Source organism: Equus przewalskii, chromosome 7 (genome assembly GCF_037783145.1).
Source record: "Equus przewalskii isolate Varuska chromosome 7, EquPr2, whole genome shotgun sequence".
NCBI lineage: Eukaryota > Metazoa > Chordata > Mammalia > Perissodactyla > Equidae > Equus > Equus przewalskii.
This window is the reverse complement of record NC_091837.1, coordinates 47,679,188-47,702,206: the sequence shown is the minus strand read 5'-3', so window position 1 is coordinate 47,702,206 and position 23,019 is coordinate 47,679,188. Positions and strand designations below refer to the sequence as shown.

Genomic DNA, 23,019 nt, shown 5'->3' with positions numbered 1-23,019 from the left:
TGGAGAAGAGAGACAGTGAGGAAGTGACAGTGGCAGTAGGACTCATGTGGGAAGAAGGACTTTTATTCAGTGCAGACTTTGTAAAGGGAGTGTCTGCACAGGGTGAGGAAACAGACTGCATGCGGGGTTTGGGAGGAGATTGCTGTCGTCATTTCAAGGGGAGGTGATGAGATTTTGTAGTAGACAACTTAAGTTTGTCCAACAAGCACATTAAGCTACTCATCTCTTCCACAGTGTTCCCTCTGTACTTGCATATACCTCCACAATACAACTCATGAACTACCTGCAGGTATTATTTATTAACACAGTCAGTTACTTTGATTACAACACAACCAGAGGATGGCAACGTTCTTACTTTTCAGTCTTCAGCACCTGGCAGAGACTGGCACAGAGGAGGAACTAGGAGCTTCTTCTGTGGGTCACTTTTTTCTCCATTCTATCAAAAACTATCTGAATATGAGTTTTGGAGATCTATGTCTTCTCCCTCCATTCCTGAGTGATGTTCAGGATCGTGAGAATCTCTAGCAAACTGCTCCATCAAGCTAAACTGAAACCAACTCTGGGGAGATAATGTGTTAGTAGTGATCCTTTGCTGGATTTTATTTATTTCCCTCATACTAACACACTCTGACTACTAACACACTCTGACATTTATTAAAATGTACATATAATTTATTAAAAGGGCACATACAGGTAATCCTGATTGGTATATGCTAACAAACCTGCTTGGCAGGTTTCCCTTTAATACACCACTCCAGATGTTAGTCTCAGTAACTATGCCTGCCATCATTCAGCTTTAGGAATAAAATACTGCTGCTACAATTCACTGTTTGTGTTTCTAAGGACCATCTGCAAACATAAAGCCTGCATAGTAAAGACAGCCCAGGAATGAGCTATGCACAGAAACATGCATAAACAAAGACCCAGCAATAGGATGACCAACGCAAACTGGTAGCTATAAAAACACAGAGGTTATTAGGTTTTCAAATGATTCTTATATAGCGCATTTGCACCACTATAGCTAATGAAACACACACTCCTATACATTACTATTTCAAAATATGCCAGAAAAAATGACAAATCTGATTAAAACTAGTATCTGTGGTAGAGATCCAACAGACAATCATACACAAAAAGAAATCTACCCTGCAAACCTATTTCTAGGGAAATTAAAATAGATATTTGTGGTAAATTTTTAAGAGTGTTGTTAGACTCAGAAAAACATGACTTTTCATTTTCTGAAGGTCTAATTTGCAAAAACACTTTTTTGCAATCCTACGAAGAAAATAAATCGAAATAGATCTCTAAGTGTCAGAACAATAAGTTATAATGATTCGATTTAAGGAAAAACCCCGGAAAAGGCATATCTGATGTTATAAGTGATGCAATTTTCTTGACTTTAAAATGAATCTATTTGGTGATAAATAATTAATCCAATCTTTTGGGATATTTAATGATCAAGTTAAAAAGGTAACATTAACCATTAAAATGATTAAACTGATATTAAATGATTGCTGACATGAGAATATTGAAAGTATTAATAATGCTGTCAGTGTCATTGAGGCACTGAGAGAAACTTTTATAAGAACTAATTTTACATTAAAGAGCTTAAGCAACTTTTTAACCTATTTATCTTCAAACCATCATAAGACCAATGCCAACGTTCCTGTCAAAGCCCATTTGCTTCACTGAAAGTATAAAGTGAAAACTGCACTTTGATGGGAGGTTGCCCACAAATTGTGGGCCTTACCACCTGAACTATGTTAAAATGATACCAAACAACACTATTCCTATTAATTTTTAGAGGTCAACGGTAAGAGAAGCTAATTCTATGTAAAAGTCCTCTGAGGTAGATAAAATCTAAGCAAGAAATACCAAGTAAATTGAAAATAAACAACTATATGTCAAAGACAGACAAGGGCATTTTTAAAACTTAAAATTACATGATCATGCATGGAAAGCTCAAGTAAACGATTGTAAAGTTACTGAATAGCGTGTTGCTGAATGCACTCAAAACTTTCAGAAATGATCCGACAGCTCTGGCAGATCCCCTGAAGGCGTTAAGTGCCACTGACTGGCACACATTGCCACAGCACAAATGACTGTGTGGCAGCCCAGCTACATGGCTGAAGGGAACCCATGGCACACCGCTTCTTTGCACTCCTATAAACACAACCGACAACCAAAAAGGACAAAGTACTATCAAAACCAGTATGACATTCCAAAATTACATTTTTATATCAAGTATAACTCAAAGCATCTGGGACTCCTTTTTGGTTTGTATGTCTTGCTAGGAAATCTGACTGTCCTGATGAGCTCTGAGTCCCCATTTATAAGGGAGGTTAGATAGCAGCAGCCTCTGAAGTGAGGCTGACCTGGGTTCAAACCCCCCTCGTCCACTTGTTAGTTGTTCCATCACATCGCTCAGGTTGATCAGGCTCTCTAAGTGCTCTGTTTCCTCATCTACAAAATGTGGATAACATTAACCCCTCCAGCTCAGGGCTACAGTCAGGATTAAATGAGATGATGCTTAGGAGAAACTTAATGTAAGGGCTGCTCTCAGTAAGCCTTGAATAAAACTTGCTTTCTGTTTCCTTTTTTAAAGGGTTTTAACTTCAATTTTTAAAATACTGTTTTAAACATGTCTATTCTGACCTTTAAAACTTACCACATTCTATAAAAAAGTATAACCTTTCATGAGTATCTTCTTATAGCCTGTTGCTTCTCTTTATATTTAATACTATTGCGGAAAGGAGTTTCCTATGTTTGCTACTGTTAACTTAATCAAATTCAAAGTGTTTCCAAAGCATACTTCTTTATGAGGAAGAATCATCATTACACACCATCAGTAATTTCTCACAACACTTCACAGAATGGAAACTGGCAGCCAGGTGTCAGGAGGACTCATTCACCCTGTGCCAGAGCTGGGTATGAGGGCTCCTAGTTGGCAGGGTGTCTGGGGGACTCAGGTGCCACCTGCTGAGCTGGATCGAATAGCTGGGCTGGCCAGTGAGTTAAGTTAAACCAATGATGGTTCTGAGCTTGATGCTAACTTGGATATGGACTGTGGTCAGATGATGCCTTCCCCTGCATAAAATCCAAGTTCCTCGTCTGGGCTTAAGGGCTCTGCGTGTTCTGGTTTGTGCCTAACTCATTGAGCTCAATTCAAACTCTTCTCCTCCTAGGTTACCTGCTCCTTTGGCCTTTGTCCTATACGCAGGACATGCAAACTTGCGCCCTCCCTGTGCTGAGCTGGGTCAGGGGACTCACATTTAAGCAGGTGTCTGGAAGACACATTTACCCTACACGGAGGTAGTTCAGAGGCCTCCCACTAGATGTCTGGGGGACTCATTCTCCCTATGCTGACCTGGACTGGAGGGATCCTGGATGGCTAGGAGTCCAGGGTCTTCGTTCATCTTGTGCTGAGCTAGATCAGGAAGCTGCAGTTGGCTGGGTGTCAGGAAGATTGTTTGCCCTGTGCTGAGCAGAGTCAGGGGGCTCGCATTTGGTTAGGCGTTTGAACACTCATTCACCTCATGCTGCACTGGATCAGAGGGCTCCCTGTCAGCCTAATCTTTGGGAGAGTTGATCGCACTGTGCTGAGCTGATCAGAGGTCTTAAGGTCAGCCTAACGTTTAGGAGACTCTTTCGCCCTGTGCTGAGCTGAATTAGATGGCTGGACTGACCAATGAGTTAAGTTAAACGGCCAGTGATGTTTCTGAGCTTGATCCAGACATAGATGTCAATTGTGGTCAGATGTTCTTTCTATGCATAAAATTCAAATTCCTCATCTGGGTTAAGGGCTGGCTCTGCATGTTCTGGTTTGTGCCGACCTCCTTGAGCTCAACTCAAACTCTTCTGGTTTATTTGCTCCTTTGGTCTTTGTCCTATATGTGGGACATGCAAATGTGCACCCTCCAAGGTTCGCAGCAGCCCCCTCTTAGGTGATGGTCCCCCTCAGCTCCAGGGACGGTAGGCTGGAGCTCAGGTGCGGTGCAGATCCCAATGAGCTTGGCCTGCCTGCAGCTCAGGCTGAGGTGGAGGTGGAGAGCCCAGGGCCGGTGCTCAAGGCACATGCAACCAGGCCTAAACATCGGAGAGTCATCAAGAAGCCTGAGTCTCATGGGGGGAAGGTGAGCTTGAGGGGGGACTTGAACCATGTCTGAACGTTTTGGAGGGCTGCTGCTTTCATGAGCCAGTGGGGAGGGTGGTGTAGTCCAGGTAACTGGGACCTGAGGGGAAGCAGCTCAGAGCTGGTGTTAATGTGATATATGTTGGTGTCAGATGGTGAGGACTGGGAGGAGGTGCGGTTTGAGGAGAGACAATGGTGAAGATCTAAAGTAGCGGTAAACGCTGTGTGGAACCTGGACCTCTAGGTCGGCCCTCCCACAGGCAGAGGCAGCATTTCACACTCTGGGGCCAAATCACAGAAGTAAAGCTAATATTTCAGTATTCTGTTTTTGAATTTCAGATTTCCCAATGCAAATTTAAAATAGAACTCATTTAGACAATATGTTTGCAGTAAACTGTATTTCCCACAGCTCCGCAGAAAGACATCCTTCCCTTGTTTCTGTCCCGATTGTTCCTGCCAGTCCCCCTTGCTCCTCAGCCATCTGCGCTCATGGCCCTGAGGCAGCCTCTGTCCTGCTGGCCACAGGAAAATGGAGTGAACATCTAGTAATTTCTGAATCAGAGCAACACAAATGTTGCTAAAAACACAAAATGAGTTAAAAGAACAGGCAGCAGAGTGGGATGGAAGATGGGGACTCTGTCTATCGCCCACCCATTTGATAAGGATGACCACTGGGCCTCTCTAAGCATCAAGGGCAGGGGCTGTGCTGGGCACAAGGCACAGCAGTGGGAGGTGGGCAGAGAAAGGGCCTGGGCTCTGTACGACAACGCTGCACAAATCCCACAGAGACGGTCATCCCTGACTCAGCAAGTGGCCTCTTCCTCCCTCTTGCTCACACCCCAAACCAGTGTCATCCTGAATCCCCCTTTCCCAGGCAAGCCCCCATCACTGTGGCCAAGGCCCGCTGTGGCCGAGTTGCCATTCTCCCTGCAGGAACCTGAATCTAGGCACAACCATCCGCTGCATCCTGCCTGGCCCTGCTGGAACCTCCTGTGGCTTCCAAGATGCAAGCTCTTTGCCCTGCCCCACCCTCAGGAGCCCCTCAGGCCTGTGTGTCACCCCCTCCTTTGTTGGTCACCTTCCCTGGAGTGCTCCTCCCCATCTCTATGTGCTTTGGTCCCCTTATAATCCCTGCAGAGAGGGTATTCCCCACGCAAATAGCCTGTCACCCAATCCTCTTTGTCCATCCCCTGAGCTCACTTTGCTCCTCCTCACACAATGTTAGAATCGTTGCAATTGCTTCATTGGATCGGTGTCTGCGCCCCAAGAATGTGACCTTGGTGGGTGCACGGACTGCTCTAAAACTCTCAATCTAGCTGGTACCCAGTAGGTAGTTTGCACTTGCTTGTACACGCTTGCAATGTACAGGATTGGGAGAGCAGGGAGGAGGGCTGTCTGCGCTGAGTCTTGAAAGATCAGCAGGAGTTTTTATGGGCTTGGCATAGAAAGGCCTGTAACGCCAAGGAGAGCCCCGCCTATGCCCTCAGATGACTGGCCCTCATAGTTGCGCCTCTTCTGCCTTTTGGCCGGTCCCAGCTGAACCCAAGGGCCCTCACCTCAACTCCTCCAGTGCCGCCCAGTGACCCCAGTCTCTCTCCTAGGGTCCACCCACACCAGCAGCATTGAGAGACCACCTACCAATCCCTGATGTCTCCCCCACCCACTGCTTAGCTGTAGTTGAGCCAATTCGGACAGATCTCTCATGGTGCCCCTGGGTCTGCATCTCCTCAGACTGTGCCCATGGTCTGTCCCACTGAGGAACCTCTTCCTTGCTACGCCATCCTCCACGCTGGCCCTCAGTCATCTCTGCCCACCTCAAGCTCTCAGTGCCCACCCTAACTGCCCCACATGCTGCCGCCCCTAATGACCTCACCCATCTGGGGTCCAGCCCCACAGGATCTCCAGCCTGTGTCTTCTGGAGGAGAGGAAGGGCATCTCCAGGCAGCAGACAGTAAGGTGGGGTGCAGTCACTGTGCATCCCGAGACCCTGCTGGACACTGGACAGGCTGGTGGACTACCCCGCAACCTCTGTCATCAGCCACCTCGAAGAACGGAAAGTGAAAGAATGTCCTTGAGCTAGCAAGGATCTGGGCAAAGGGAATCCAGAGTTATGTCTATGTCCACCTCGGGGCTATGATGGGCAAGGAGGCGGGTCGTGGCAGGGAGGGAGGCGAAATATCAATTATCTAAAAATTACTGCCTTAAAAGTGAACTTTTGTATTTGTTCCACTCCCACTCTCTTCCTCCTCAACCCTCGAATCTGGCTAGCCTCAAAAAAATTATTTCCTAGGAAAGTTTAAAGGCTGGATAACTAATAATTTATAGTTCCTTTCCAGGCACCGAGGGAGCCAAACATTTTCACGTGCTCTTCACGGAATTCTCCCCACAGCCCCAGGAGCTGGGTCTCTCATCATGCCTATTTCAGGCCATAGGGGTCACCTAACCCTAACCCTAACCCTAATTTCAGGTTTCCTACCTTATACAGTGAGAAAGGGGTTGGGCAGAAAATCCATGCTTGGGCTTTCTGACTGAGGCCAATGCCCTTGCTCGGCACTGCCTTTGCTGACAAGGAGCATGTTGACCCTCACAGAAGCAGAAACCCTAAGGCTCCTGAGGCCACGACTCGGCATGTGTGAGCACCTTCTGTGTGCAGGGACCGTGCTCAGGACTGGGGATACAGAGGGGAACAAAACGGAGCTGCCTGCTTTCAGGTTGCTCAGTGTCATGGGGAAGGGAGACATTAATCAGATGGATCCACAAACATATATGTGATCACAAGTGTCACAGGACACTGAAGAAGAAGGCGGGGGGGGGGGGGAGGTTCAGAGCTAGTGGGGGGCCAGGAGGGCACCCTGGAGATGACTGAGAGTGGAATGATGGGCAGGGCTAGCCGGGAGGCTGACACTCCAGGGCAAGGAGGAGCACCTGGAGAGGCCCAGTGGCGTGAAGGAGATGGGCCAGTTCTGGGAACTGCTGAAGAGAAGGGGCCTTTAGGAGTTGTGAGTGTGGGAGGTGAGGAGCCCCATTCCTGGGACCACAGCAGTTGCTCAGGAGGTGCAGGCCTAGCAGGCTCCCTCCCTGGGGAGCCGTGGAGTTGAGAAGGGGCCCTGGATCAGTTGGGGATCAGTGTATCTGCATATGACAAAATGCCGACATAACAATGACTGGGAAAAAAGAAAGTGAAATTCTTCTCTCTCATAGAAAGAAGTCTAGATTCTGCATGCTAAGATTAGGGCCCTGTTTCCATCTTTCTGCTCCATCACCTTCTATGGCTTCCATCCTCGGTGCGCCACCTGAGGGGGTCCAGCCGTCACACGTGCACTCCATACCTGCAGGAGGACGGAGAGATGGCAGCAAAGGGGCTGCTGCCTCACTTCCAGATCCTCCTCAGAAATCCCACACAGCCCTTCTACTCAAAACTGTCACATCACATCACCAGGGCTCAAGGGAGCCAAGAGACTAGTCTTCTTAGGATGGGTGCACGACTCCGTAAGGAAGAAGAAGGAGAGGGTGTGTGCATTAAGATTATAGAAGCTGCCTGAACAACTGCCAGCACCTTACTGGCTTATCCCATGAGAAGCTCATCTGCAGGGATGCGGGGACCACAGGCCTTCATCTTCAGGATCCACCCTCCTCTGGGCCAGGCCTAGACTTGTCCTCTGGCTTGCTTTCACAGCAGTGACCACACAGAGTACACTGAATCGTTTAGTTCTTGATCTCCCTGTTGTTTTTTGCTTGTTTTGTTTTACTTTAACAAATACATTGGTCGGGGTGAAGGGCTGTGCTCTGTTGATGGCCCAAACTGTAAACCATTCATCACACACTTTTATTCATGACACATGTTTAGCACTGACTATGAGGTAAGCAAGATGCTACGACACTGGAGGATACAAAGGGAAGGAGATATGACTTTGACCTACAATGGCCTATGTCTCATCAGGATAAACACAAATTTTTGTAGTTAGAAAGTGGAATTGGCACAAGAAATATTTAGATAAGATATTTATATTATTCTGGGGATGAAATGGATCAGCTATGACGCCTTCAGCTTCATATCATAGAATTTCTAGCCAAAGAAATTCTTCAACGCAGGTGGTCATGATGTCACCAACAAGGAGGGTCCAGGGTTGATGAATGCACCCTGTCAGCAGGGGCAGCCTTGGCATCAGCTCCTCTGGGATTCTCTTTACCTCTTTCCTCATGGGCTCACTTTGGCTGCTACAGCTGCTAACATCACATATTCACTCTACCAGGTCAAAGGCAGAGAGCGATGACTGATTCCACCCATCTGCCTTTCTTTAATTAAAGAGACAAAACTTTCCCAAACACCTCCTGCCTCCCACAGCAGACATCTGCTCAGGCTCTAGTGGCCACAGTTGGGTCAAATGCCCTCCTCACCCTCAACCAATCCTAACAAAGAGGAAGCGGAGGACCATGGTTGATTTAGTCCAGTCATGATCCATTCCCTGGCAATGGGCCTACTTTCTCTGAGCCCATGTGCATCAGGAGACCAGAACAATTTGCATTTTACTTATTAGTATTAGTGTCACTCAGTGTAGAAGAAAGAAAATGACTGCTGGGGAAAATACGAACAACATTTGCAACAGGAGGCAAGAAGGTCAAGGACCAAAAGTATAGGTATAGAGTGGAATGTTGTCGTGGATGTAGAAGTCACTGAAAATGAAGATGGGGTGTAGTGGTGCCAGCAGCAAGCAGGGCAAAACTCTTCAGTGATGACCACAGGGATGGGGAAGGGGCAGACAACTGCACAGGAGTGATGGGGTGCTGTCCAGGAAGGTACTTCCACATTCTCAGATGGGTAGCCTACTCCCTCTGTTGCCCTGGACTCTCAGCATGAGGACCCTTCCTCTTCTTGAAGTCTCATCTCCTCTGTCCTCGCCCCAGGCCGCCTGTAGTCCACCACCCTGCACTCCATCTCCATCTCCCTTTCCCAGAGGTCCTGTCCTAAAACTGGTATCAGAGGGGACAAACTGTGGCAGCAAAGGGAGCAGGTGCAGCCTCAGCATCCAGGGACATTTATGGTCACTGTGGAAACCCCTGGGTGGAGCTTTGCCAATGGACAGGACCCCAGGGAGGACCCACAACACATGACGAACAGCTGGCTCTGCGGCCTTCAGATCTGCATGGGTCCTGGGAACACCAGGTCTGGATGCCCCATGTGGGCGAGTCACTGCCCCCACCTTCAGGTGCTCCACCTGTGAAATGAAGTCTCTGCAATGAGGGAGAGCAAGCAGAGCACTGCAAGGGGCTAAGGGCCCACAAGGGCACCAGTCCACCCTGTAGGGAAGGGGAGATGGCCTCTGGACGATGATGTCAGGAGGGCCACAGTGAGAGCTGCCTGGTGATTGGCCAGTGAGCTGCCTGATGATTGACTGCATTAGCAAGACCCAGCTGAGAGTCGCCTGGTGACCGGCCAGGAAGCTGCTGTGATGTCCCGAGAAGGGACTGTGACACACATGGCAGTTATTAAACCTGGGTGCTCTCCCAAGGCCTCACTGAGGAAAGAGATGGCACCTCTGCTTCAGTTCCTCCTGCTCTGTGCAGTGTTTGCAGTTGAATTCTCCACCCCAGACAACAGTGTGCCTCCAGCCCCGACCTCATACTGCCCTGGGCCTCTCACACCTCTCATACTCTGTGTTCCACCTTTATGTCCCCATGCACCTTTGTGTAGTCCCAGGAGGCCCCACACCTGCACCTGGTGCCTCATGGATCCACACCTCACCCAGTGGGGGAGGGCCCCTCCCAGACCTCCGGCACTGAAACACAGTTCTGCACAGGGTGGGCCAGTCTCCTGAACACCCGGTCAACTGTGAGCCCCTTGACCCAGCTGAGCATAGGGCAAAAAAGTACCCCGGACACCTGGCTTACCAGGAGCTGTCCACCCCAGCTGAGCACAGGGCAAACAGGTCCCCAGGACACCCAGTCAACTGCAAGCCCCCAACCCAGCTCAGTTCAGAACGAATGAGTTCCCCAGACACCTAGCCAACTGCAAGGCCCCAACCCAGCTCAACAGAGGCAATACAGTCCCCAGGATACCCAGCCAACTGCCAGGCCCCTCACCCAGCACAGCAAAGGGCAGCCGTCAACCCCCAAGCCCTGTCCTTTGGGACCTCACCCAGTTGCACATCAGGTGTCTAGCCCCAAGTTTCCTGTGGATGTTCCCCGAGTCCTCGTCTTCCTGTGGCTGTCAGCACCTCTGCCAGGACCAGGGAAGCTGGCAGGAAGATGCTGCTACCTGGCAGAGGAAAAATACCTTATACTAGTCATTGTCCACCCCGTCACGAGAAAATCAAGAACTGAAAATCTGAGCCCAGAAGTCGCAGAGTGAGGAGAGTGGCCTCAGAAACTTCTCATTGCCTCCTGACAGTCTTGGTCCTGGCCATGTCCCTGGCTCTCCAGTGCTGCCCAAACCACCAGAACAGGAAGAACAAGTCCTAGCAGCCACTCCCCAAAGCACCAAGATTCAATCTGTAAAACAGATGGAAGGCCAGGAAATGGAGCAGAAACAACCTGCATACAAAAAAGTGGGGCATCTTGACCCAGATAAGAGGAATCTGAAGCTACCAGTCCAGGTGGAAATCTATCTTCCAGGTGGATTTCCAGGTGAGGGGCTGTCTGTGAAGGCAGAGGTTACTGCCTCTGTTAGAAGTGGGCTCAGAAACGTTAGTTTCATAGCTGGGTGCCAAGGCCTGGCAGTGTTTGGAGCCATTCAGAGCGCAGTCCCCTTCATGGGTCACTGTGCTAAGGTGCTGGGCTCATGGCCTGAAGACCTTTGGCCTGGGGCTGACTTCAGCCTGATGTCTTGGTGGCATATCACTTGGGGAGCCTTTTTCTTCTGGGGAGTTCTCTTGTTCAGAGGGAGCAAAGGCTGCCATGCCTTAGAACAAGAGAACAACTGTAAATGGGAAGAGCTGTCCATGAAAATTCTGGAAAGGAAAGATGTGCCAGAGGACCAGGCCTCCTGGACACAGCAGGACATGAGGAGGGGGCTTATGAGCAAGATCCAGAGGAGACCCAGGCCCTGAGGGCAGAGGAGTCCTGCGGTGAGCTCCTTCAGGCTAAGGACAGGTACTCCCAATTGGAGGGGGTGGGAGTGGGTGTTCAAGAACAGGCTGAGCAGTGGTGTCAACTGCAGGCCCAGGTCCATGAACTGAAGAGCTTCTATGGTGAAATGTGGGGATTCCTGGAACCTTTTGCCTTCCAGGCAGCATTTTCAAAGCAGGAAAGAATGATGTCCCTGCATACACCCATCCCAAATGGGCATAGAAGTGGAGCTGGAGCAGAAAGTGGGTCACCTCCTTGAGTGGAGGTGGCATGAGCTTCATTATATATGTTTTAAATAAATGTATTGGAATACAAAAGAGGTGTCCCTGGGTGACTGTGATGTACAGCCTGGGATCACACTCACTGTACCCACCATAGGAGTACTCACGTTCTCCAGCTGGTTGGGTCTCAACAGGGCAAGTGTCTAACGTGACGCTCAGAACAGAGCTGTGAGGTAGGCAGGGGTCTCCATGACTCTGAGAAAGTGTTGGTGACTTAAAGAGAGCTGACACTGAGCACAACCTGCTCTTCCCCATCAATACTTTTCACGCATGTTGCCTCCTCTAAAATTCAAAGCCAAGCCAAGGTGGGCGCCATTCTGACATTAAGGAAAGCAGAAGCAGAGTGTTCACACTGCATAGATTATTTCTGGCCCAAGAACTCACAGTGGCAAAACTTGGGTTTGGACTCTGATGTCTGGCTTCAAACTCCAGCCACTGCAGCAGGTGCCTCTCAACTGCAGGTTCCTGTCTGATGCAGGCCTTTGCTAGGCAAAGGTTAGGGGTAAGACCAGGGTGGAGAGAGGCCAGAGGCGTGCGATACATTCCCTGTCTCCGGGTGAGGTGGTATGGGGTGAGGGCAGCAGGTGAGAGACTGGAGAGAGTGGGCTAGGATGGTGGGCTGCATACTCAGAGCCACAGAAGCTCTATAGGGTTGGAGAAAGGGGGGATTTGCTCTGGCTGCTGTAGGTGTGGGCTGGATAGACAGAGCAAGGCAGAGCAGGAACAGGTGAGTCTTAGAGACTGCAGGGTGTCTGTGGACATGGAGGAAGGTGGCTGACTCCAAGAACACAGCTTAGAATTGGTGATGAACTGGATGCTGGGCGGCAAGGATGGAGGAGGATGCCAAGGTACCAGGCTCGCCCCCTCCCAGGCAACGGTCCATCTCAGCTCCAGGGACTGTGGGCTGGAGCTTAGGTAAGGTTTGGATCCCAGTAAGCTGGGCCCTATGGCTGGGGAGGAGAGCCTGGAGCTGTGGCCCAGGGGCAGTGTTTAAAGCACATGTGTTCACAGCAACCAGGCCTAAACTGAGGAAAGTCAGCAAGAAGGCTGGGTCTGGGCAGGGAGGTGAACTTAAGAATGACTTGGACAATGTATAAGCAGTCTGGAGGGCTGCTGGTTTTATGAGCCAGTGGGGAGGGTGGTGGAGTCTAGGTAACTGGGACCTGAGGAAAGTGGCTCAGAGCTGGTGTTAATGTGATAAATGTTGGTTATCAGACGGTGAAGACCGAGAGGAGGTATGGTTTGAGGAGCAACATTTGGTGAAGGGTCTGAAGTGGAGGTGGGCACTGTGTGAGACCTGAACCTCTGGGCCGGCCTTCCCATAGGCAGAGGCAGCATTTCACACTTGTTTTCTGTTACCTGGGGATCCCAGGTCTCCTGCACTGGGCACGGTCTGAGGGGCAGAGATGAGAGGGTGCAGGGTGCACTTGTGTGATCCCAGCGTTGGGTACATCCTCTGCTCAGCTGCTCAGATCTGGCTCACCTGTACCCCAGCTCCCTGGACACAGCAGCCTCCTAGAGGCTGGAGGGGTCGGGACCTGAGTTTGGGGGTGTGATCCGGAGCTGCTCACCTCTTCCGAGTCCCCAGTTCCTTCATCTGTAAAATGTGGACAACTTGGGTGGGGATGGGATGAGGTGAGCAGGAGGCAGGAGATGGCAGAGATTTGGGAAGGGGAGTCGGGGCGAGGGACTGATGGAGTCCCAGGGAAGGTCCACTGGAGGGCAGCTCCTTGTCCTGGCCCTTCCTTCCCGAAGGGCAGACATCAGCTCTGGGAGGAGAGCACTCTGGGTGCTGCCTCTGCCCCAGACTGGCCTTCCCCAGAGGCATTTGTCCATCTGCAGCAGGAGGTGTTTGCCAGTACAAAGACACCTCCTTGCTCAGCAGTAGATAGATAATCAAGGGCTATATGATTGTCTAAAACCACCTTGGCCAGTGAGTTAAGCAACCACAGCCGAACCGAACTTGCTTTGGACGTCCACAGAAGAGCTGGCCAACTCTTCTAGTGTCAGGGAGAGGTTTTGACCACTGAGCAGGTTTTGAATTCAGTCTTCTTGCTTCCATAATAAACTATCTATCTCCTAACAAATAGAATGAAGTTCCCACATGTGTCAACCCTTTGCTCCTGAGTCTTCTTTGCTACCAGGCACTCCCGGAAACCACTATGCTAAGAATGAGCTGACTATCCATTCAGTTCTAGGGGCTCAGCACTCCCTGATGTCCTTCGTGGAGTCTGACTTGATTCCCGGGACTGGATGGTGACTCAGGCAGTAGTGTTGTGGTGTCCAGGACTGGGAACCTCCGAAGTTTCTTCGCAATGCTGCTTCCCTACAGCTGGCTGCTGAAGGCAAAGAGCGCCGCCGCTATGAACATGATTCTAATGCTGACCAAAGCCATGCCTGGCTCCCACAGAGAGCACTGAAATTTTCCTCTACCATTCCCAACATTGGGTGGGCGCTCTGCTCTTGACAGCTGCCAGAATTCTGCCAAAGCAGGCCATACCCTGCAGACCCACTGTGATGCAGACGGTCCAGTCTCTGTCCCAGAGTCACCTGGGCCAACCTTTGCAGCAGGATGTACTTCCCGTATTCCCAGGGAATGAGTCTCTGCCTTGCTCTTTCTCCTTTCTGGGCCTGTGTGGGAGCCTTCCTAAAACAAGAGCCTACCTGAATTACTGCAACACTCGCCCCACCACCATCCCAGGTACCTGTAACCTTCAAATGTGCCCACATGTTGTAATTGGTATTGATCTCCAACACATTAGAGTGGGTACTTATGAGGGCACATGGAGTAGGGATTGGGGATAAAGCAGGAAAAATGAAACAGGGGACTTGCACAGACCAGTGATGATAACAGGCCAAGAACCAAGGAATGTGAATAAATCCATCTCAACCTCCAGGTGCTACCCTGGAGGAGATGTTGTCGCTGCTCTGACCATATTCTCAGGACACAAGACTGTCCCCTGCCTTCTGCAATCTTCTTTAGAAGACTACCTTTGGGCCACTGGAGCCACTTCAACTAGATGTGCAGAGAGCTGGAAGGACCTGGGAGTTTATGGCCCCTGAGCAGCCCACAGCCAGGCAGTTTGATCACTGAAGTGAGAGAAAGCCTGCCATGCAGAGAGGCAGGACCAAGACTGCAATGCAACCTTAGGCTCCAAGGCTCCCTGCTGGATCAGGCCAAAGGTAAAAAGTCACCTGAAATCCGACATGGCTTGGATCCTTCCCACTTGCTTCTCCTACTCTAACCAGTTTCTCCTGTGAGAACTTTCTTAACAAATCACTTGCATCCAAATCTCTGTTTCGGTGTCTGCTGCTGGGGAACCCCATCTAAGGCAATTCCCAGCAAGAAAAAACAAAAAATAAATTGCAATTGCTAACCTCGTGCATGCAAAGAATAACATGTATTTTCCTATTATAACCCAACAAACTTCTATTTAGAGACCTCATTTCCACCAGATTGAATGAATTCTTCAGTCAATTATAGGTTTGTTCCCAGCAGTACACTGGTAAACCAGGATCTCCATAGAAAAGAAAAAGTCCTGCTTTCTAGCACTTGCTGACTTCCATGATATACATACTCCCATCACAGCCAATCTCAAACTCGCAGTATGATGTCATTGAACGGAGGCTGGAAAGACATGTGCACAATAGGCTCTCGCAAGACAGGAGAGACAGCTCCAGCATGCCACCTTGTTAATTTTTTTTGCATACTTCCAAATATGCACCATCTATGGTGTGTTATGGGAAGTCCCAAGGTAGATATTTTACAATAGTCCAAGAAAAATTGGACTGAGGTTATTTTATGAATTGTTATTTGAGTCTGTAACTAAACTCTTTAACATTAACATCTTTAATAAATATTTGAGCAATATCTGCAATCAGAATACTGGCCAGAACTATATCATCTCTATTCATTAGGCTTAATATTTTCTCAATACCTAACTTTGTGTTAAATAAGATATTAATGCTTTTGGCAGTCTTAATCCTATTAATTCCTCAGCTGCCTTTAAAAGTGCATGAGGAAATATGCAAAGGCAGTCAATTTCACTAAGTATACGTTAAACTGCTATAGGTAAATCTAAGATTCTCAGTGTTGCTAAAATGAAGAACTTCATCTGAAATTTTCTGGACTTAAATCAAACCCTTGGGGCCTGGTTTGAGTTTCCTTGGCTTTGCTGTCTTCTGAACTAAGGTCATTTGCAACATACAAGGATGCACATGTCAGGAGAGCAAAGTGTGTCTATTTGTCTGCGTTGAACCAACAGACCTAGTCTGAAAAGAAGTGTAGCAGTGGCATGGCTCTGCCTGCTGTAACAAATCTTTGGCAATTAAGCTTGGAGATGGAGCTAAACCCAAGACAACGCAGCTTCTGGGGCATAAAAAGAAGTATCACGAGTGTGCACCAAAGAGGAGAAAAAAGCAAAATTTGAAACTCATAGGCTATGGAGGTGGTAGGAATTGATTTCAAAAATACTCTAATTCCAGACAAGATGTTTCCCAGCTGTGAGCTAGTTACTAGGTAGATACAGGACCAGAAACACCTTCTAAGACTTAAAAAAACCACACATCTGTATAACCCTATTTTTACTGTAAGCCTGCTACTTTATCTTCACCAATGACTGTAACTAATTTTAATAAGGTAAAAAGAAATCCAACCCTCTCTCCACCCCCCAACCCCCCCCCCCCCCCCCGCCTCACTCTCTCACACACACACAACAGACACACACACTCAGGTACTGGTGTGCTTCTTTGAATCAGACTTCTTTAAATCAATTAATTCTCTTCATTTCTTGAATGACTTTCCAACAGCATTAGCTAATGACAGAGGCTGTGAAAGGGGTGGGCCCTCCATTTTAAATATGGTGAGAGAACATCACTGCTCCTGGAAATGCCCCCAAAAGCTGTCCGTGCTAGATCCCAGCACAGCAACACGCTCTCTGGGCTGGCAGGACAATAACAACTGCCATAGCCATGACACTAGCCAGTCCCTTTACTGCTGTCTTATCTCCACCACATGACATCATGGTTGGTCTAAAATTGTTTTAAGTGGACAGTTTCTTTCTGAGGTAATTACCACAAAATTATTAGGATTAAAATCACAATTATATGGGGCCGGCTTGGTGATGCAGTGGTTAAGTGCACACGGTCCCCTCTGGCGGCCTGGGGTTTGCTGGTTCAGATCCCAGGTGCGGACATGGCACCGCTTGTCAAGCCATGCTGTGGTAGGTGTCCCACATATAAAGTAGAGGAAGATGGGCACGGATGTTAGCTCAGGGCCACTCTTCCTCAGTAAAAAGAGGAGGATTGGCAGCAGACGTTTGCTCAGGGCTGATCTTCCTCAAAAAAACAAACAAACAAACAAAAATCATAATTATGGGAAAGCCAAGAAAGGTGATCAAGAATGGGAAAGAGAGCCTCGTAGTAAGCCTCTGTTTTCATTACAAATTTATATGGAATATGAAAAAGGTGAAGTGGTCATCCTTGTTCCATTTAACATACTTACTTAGCTTCCAGGTAATAAGTCTTACAGCCGGAAGGAAATGGATCCATGGATGAAATGTCTGGTCCTTTCCTGCCAGCCTTCATGCGGTCCCACTGCTGGCTGAATAAGCTGGGAGCACAGTCCCTGGCATCAGGCCCCGGAGGGCTGAGAAGGAGCCCTGGCCCGAAGCTCATGGTCACTTCATATCCCTCCTTTAAGCCGCAGCCCTCTACACACTTCATCTGTGTGATGTTGACGCTGGTCTACCACCTGGATAGCGGGGTGAATCTTCCCAGTCTGTCAGCGCACGTCAGCCGGCTCGTGATTCTTCTAAGTGTGGGAATGCACCAAAGTGCTCATCTCAGTGGCCATCGTGTGGTCATCTAGGAAAAGAAGGTAGAGAGAAAGCGAGGGAGAACTAACGGGATACCTCAGGGTCACTGAGAATGCTAAGAAGCTGCTGCTGACATCCCCTCAACCTATGGCTGCAATAATCCTTACGATGGCTCAGCAAAGAGGAAAAGTTCAATGTTTACAAATTTAAATGAAACTGGCAATACTGATAGGAATGAGGCAAAAAGTTTTGTTTTTACAAAGCAGTCTAAATGATATATTGCTTTCACAAAACTATGCGGTAAGAACCCTCTAGCTTTTGGGTGCTAACGTTTATAGAAGTTTCAATCTGAAACTTCATCAAGACCTGATAAAACCAGTCACGTATTCTTCCAAAGATAAGCTAACTAGTTTGCATGATGAAGTAAATGAACTCTGTACAAATGTTCTGTGAGCAAAAGTAAAATGGTCAAAATGGTTTGGCTTATAAAGCTAGCAATGAAAATGTGGACTTGATACATGAAATGGAAGCAAAGCGGAAAAAGAAAACAGAACTTTAGACTGATGAGTCACTGTGCACGCTCCAGGATCAGAAAGCTTGACAAAATATTGCAGAGCAGACCCACACTTCATGCATGGAATGTTCTACAAGAGCTAACATGCAGGCCAACACAGAGCAGAACCAGCTGGTTTTGTCAGAATCTACAGATAAGACACATGCCCCCATTCCCTCCACACCTTTTCCATGGGGCAAATGGGGGAACTTACCATTTAATGGCACTTTTAAGAAGACACATATCAGGAGAAAAAAGGAGATGAAAAAGCCAACAGGGCAGGAGCAACAGTACTGTGTGAAAAATTCCAGGTAGTTTTTATTTTCTGCTTTAATTTTACAGTTGAGTTTTCTATTCATAGGTGGTCAGAGGGCAAAGCCTCAATCCTCCCATCATGTCAGGATGGATGTGTTTAATTTAAGCACTCAATAACAAAAAGGAGGTTAAAATAGTATCCTAATTCCTTTTCAACTTCCATGAATCAAGTCATGGCTAAATAAGTCTTATTTGTATTTGACACATTTTCTCATTTACATTTCCTGAGCAAGTTAACCAAATTCTACCTATATTCTTTAATAAACTATCTTGAATTTCAACGAACCAGCTGAAAAATCTAGAATCGAAATGAGTGCTATATTTTTGAGGTAGGGGTGGTTCTACCTATCTCTCTTTTTACAATTATTTTTTTGCCAGAAAACGAGGGAGAGGCATCCTAAAGTTCTATCCATTAGGGCTGAGTACCTGAGCATGTGAGAATAAAAGGTGGAGGTGCTAGAGGAGTTAAGCCCGAGCTTGGAGTCACAACAGAACGTTTCTTCTTGTCTTAAGGTAAATTATAATAGTACTAATCTCACAAAGTGCCAGAGGGGAGGCAGACCTTATCTTTTTTCCAGGGTTTCAAGTGACAACCTCACTAATCCTGAATTCAGATTCACATTTGTACCTAACAGTGTGGAAGGAACAGTCCTCGAGCACTGCCATTTGTTACCTTGGTACATATATAAGCTAGACATAATAACAGTTATTTGTCAATCTGGCTGACTTATTTTTCACAATGTGTGTAATTTTTGCTGCTTGAATTGTCTGTTCAAGTGACTCCCTCTCAGTAAAGAAGCCTAACCAACTTTAAAAGATGTCATTAGTGTTCATAATAACAAAGCAGTGACTTTAAAAAATATTTAATAAGCTTATCTTAATCCCGCTATGAAATATGAACATTTTCTTCCCTCTGACAATGCACGTTTTAGCCCTCCCTACTCACAGCCCCCACGACGACAGAACATCTACTAGAGGAACCACAGAACGAATGCCACAGCACACAAAGAAATCATCATCTTTCCCTCTCAGAAGCTTCTGCAAATGTCATCTGCATGTAGACTGCATTGGTCAGGTGCCTGAGGTTAGCCTGTGCCCCTCACTTATGAGAAGAATAAAAACGTAGCCTTCTTTCCTTTATAGTTGGTATTAAAAGGGCGGCTTTGTTTGTTAGACTTCAAACTGATACAAATTCAAAAATTCTGGTTTATGTCTATTCTTAAACTGCTGTCTGAGGTCATTTTGTCCTCAGGCAACAAACTTGCTTAAGCCCAGTAAACACCCTAAGGACAAAAAATCACCCTCTATATAAAAATAGCAACAACTTAGAATTAACAACTTAGAAAAAAGAGAAGCACAGGGGGAAAAACAATTTTGCAAAGATATACAGGCATACCTAGGAGATAGTGCAGGTTCTGTTTCAGACTACTGCAATTGCAGTAAAGCCAGTCACATGAATTTTTCTGGTTTCCCAGTGCATGTAAAAGTTGTGTTTACACTATCCTATAGCCTATTAAATATGCAATAGCGTTATGTGTAAAAAAAACAATGTATACACCTTAATTAAAAAATACCCGATTGCTAAAAAATGCCAACCAACATCTCAGCCTTCAGTGAGTCAAAAATCTTTTTGCTGGTGGAGGGACTTGTGAAAAACGCAGTATCTGAGAAGCATAATAAAGCGAAGTGCAATAAAACAAGGTGAGCCTGTAAACTCCTGTAGAGAGAATTAGGAAGCAGAAATTAAAGTGCTGAGGATGGAATTCTCGTTACAATGAATTCTTATACACCTTAAAGTTGTTTGTGTTGTGCTCCTTTTCAGCAAAGTTAGCAGCAGAAAGAGAACATAGTTGGGTTGTTTATGCATCTCACATGCAACAGGTAGGTCACACTTCTTTGGTTATCAAAGCCAGGTAACGCCATTTCTCCTCACCCTTTCTACACTGGACAAAGAGGATTGTTTTCTTTAACTCCCTTCTGTGAACATTTCATATTTTCAATGCATTCTGCCCCAATGGGCTAACATTTTATTTCATTTCTAGTGACGTCTGACACACAATAAACCATGTGATTATAAAGTGCATCTTCTCATTTTGCTGTTGAGAACATCAGCTCCTTCAAAATTCCACTGTGTGACAGACACTTTGGAATGCTAGGGGTGCCCTGAGTGGCTCCGAGGAGGGTTAGGAGGCGAAAACTCTAGCGATAATTTTTCTGAATTAACATGTGGTGCAAGTAGAAATATGCTATTTTTGACATTGAAGTTTTTAGTGCTTAGCAATAAATGAAAATAATAAGATATTTTCACATTTATGGCTGTCACATGGACAGAATTCAGCTCCTGGCAGTACACAGCTGAGGGATGACATACTGTGCTTTTCCCTGACATCAGATCTGACTTTAAATTCTGTGCATAGAAAAGGAGAATACTAGAACTGGGACTGTTCATTTGAATCTTTTGGTATCATTTCCAACATACATGTGACAAACTCTTCTTATCAATGGAGACTGTTTGGAGAAAAGTCTTTTTGTTATTTATGCCCCCCACCACCCCCATGTCCTGCTTACAATCACTGTATCATACAGAATAAAACTCCAGTCTCCTACAGAGTAGCCCCTGACTTTCTAAATTGCTCCTGCAATAAACTGTGATCAAGGGAAATGTTCTCACCTAAAACTGAAGATGGCACAAATGGGTCTGTCATACATCACAAGACGGTCAATGCAGAGAAAGTAGAGAGAAAGAACAGTAAATGACTGACGAAAGGCCTCCCGATTTTCCCTTAGAAAGCCACAGACAGCATCAGGTTACAACACATCCAACACGTTAAGCTCAAGCGCAGCAAAGTGAGCACGGATTGATTCTGACTGCTCAGGGGTTATGAAGAGATGAACCAATGGAAAAATCTGTTATCTGGTAATAGGAATTAGGCACTGATGTGCTCAGTCTATTTGTTTGTAATGTAAAGGACGATGGTGAAGACACAGCTGTAAACAAGAGAAAAGCTAATCAGTGACTGTGGAGAGGTTAATTCCTGAAATTACGGCACTCTGAGATCACTTACATGGACACCACACTGGTGTAGACCTGACTGAAGAAACAGCAGAGATGTACCGAAGTTTACGTGGTAAATATTACCATTCCCCACTGTCTCTGGGGAATTCTTGTACTTTAGAGGACAAACACTTTTACCACTTAAAAGATTTTCTTACGCCACGAAGGAAGAAAAAAAACCCATCCTACATCCACCATTTTGAATTGAGAAATGCATTAGATTTTTATTTTCACTTCTAGCTTTGCTTGTAAAAGTTGAGTATCACACTGAGCTGATTTTTTCTTTTTGGAGGAAGATTAGCCCTGAGCTAACATCTGCTGCGAATCCTCTTTTTTTTTTTCTTTTTTGCTGAAGAGTGGCCCTGAGCTATCATCCATGCCCACCTTCCTCTACTTTATATGTAGGACCCTACCATAGGATGGCTTGATAAGCAGTGCATAGGTTCATGCCCAGGATCTGAACCAGCAAACACTGGGCTGCCGAAGTGAAGCACTCAAACTTAACCACTACGCCATCAGCTGGCCTCTGAGCTGATGTTTTACAACTAAGAGTATGGAAATGTGTCACACATGGCTTTAGAAGAATATTCTGAATGTCAATGTTTTTGTAGTTTGCTAAATTAAATCCTCTCCTTCCCCATATTTTGGATACTCAGAGAACTTTCCACAATGCTATGACCTGGTTTATGAAAAATAAAGGTGATGTTTCACATGTGCTATATTTAAGATGAAAGCTGCATGCCTACACATTGTTTTACTAGTCTTTTCAATCCTTATAAAAATGCTCATATTTCTTTGAAATATTTCCCTGAAACACTCAAGATTTAATTGTTATACCCTCCTCCTTCCTCCCTGTTATTCCTCTTCCTTCTGTTATTCTCTTCCTCCCTGACCACCTGAGGTTAGCAAAACTGCCTATTACCTGCCGACATTTTTATGTGGTTCTTAAAATGCACAAAGCAGATACAAAATAACTGTTTATTTTCACCTTTAAAAAAGGAAAGGTATTTACTTCTGTCTTTTACTGTAAAAATTACACCCGTCTGCCATACGTATCTATTTTTCCCCTTTTTGTGTACGACTCCCATTTGCTTTGGTGGACAGATGATGCCCTCCTCACAAACATGCTCATTCTTATTCCTAAATTCTCCGATCTCATTTCTCCTGCTGTATTATTTCTAAAAGCTACTCATCTCCCAACTGCCCTCACTTTCTTCCAACCCTAAAAGATCTCAAACATCCCCAGACTTGTAACAGGTTTGGGATGCGAAGCCTAGTGGTCTAATGAACACTTTTCCTGCAAGTTTCCTCCCCCAGTAACTGCTCGCTTATTTTCAAGACATTAAGAGAGCATAATGCCAAGCTTACCAGTGGGTCACTCCCGATGTATGGGATTTGATGAGATCTACTCACTGCTCCAGAGTGGGAGGAAAATGGACCGCCTACTGCCATCTTTCTTCCATTGGCTTTACTGACGGGAGGCGCACAATAATGCCCAATGGCAGATGAGCCAGGGAAGCTGGCGCCAGCTTCTGCAGCCGTCCTCTTTGCATGAGCATTTGTGGATTTCCACAGATACATTCACTTTTTAAAAAGCAACTGCCAAGTTAAATTTCCTGTCCAGAGGCAAATACTCCCTGTTGTTCAAACTTCAGAAGCCTAGAAACTACTAATGTAGACAGTTTCTGCTCTCTGGACAGGTAATTCCAAATAAATTTATTTGTGAGGAATTTCATCATGAAATAGAAAATTTGGAACATTAACGGGTTATCCTGGAAAGTGAGAACATATATCTGTGTGGT

The 23,019-nt window shown here is 46.5% G+C and overlaps 1 long non-coding RNA gene across 6 annotated transcripts in view; it reads right to left on the bottom strand.

Annotated features, from left to right (window-relative positions):
- Positions 1–23,019, bottom strand: part of LOC103559431 (uncharacterized) — a 46,854-nt gene that overhangs the window by 11,454 nt on the left and 12,381 nt on the right. For 2 of the 6 annotated variants that reach the window (XR_546972.2, XR_011542634.1), the window contains exons 4-5: positions 16,982–17,343; positions 16,224–16,815 (exon numbers count right to left, since the gene is read on the bottom strand). This is a non-coding gene — a long non-coding RNA (uncharacterized lncRNA). Of the gene's footprint in view, positions 1–16,223; positions 16,816–16,900; positions 17,344–23,019 lie in introns of those variants that run through there. The other 4 variants (XR_546971.2, XR_546974.2, XR_546973.2 and 1 more) reach the window with 3 other exon arrangements.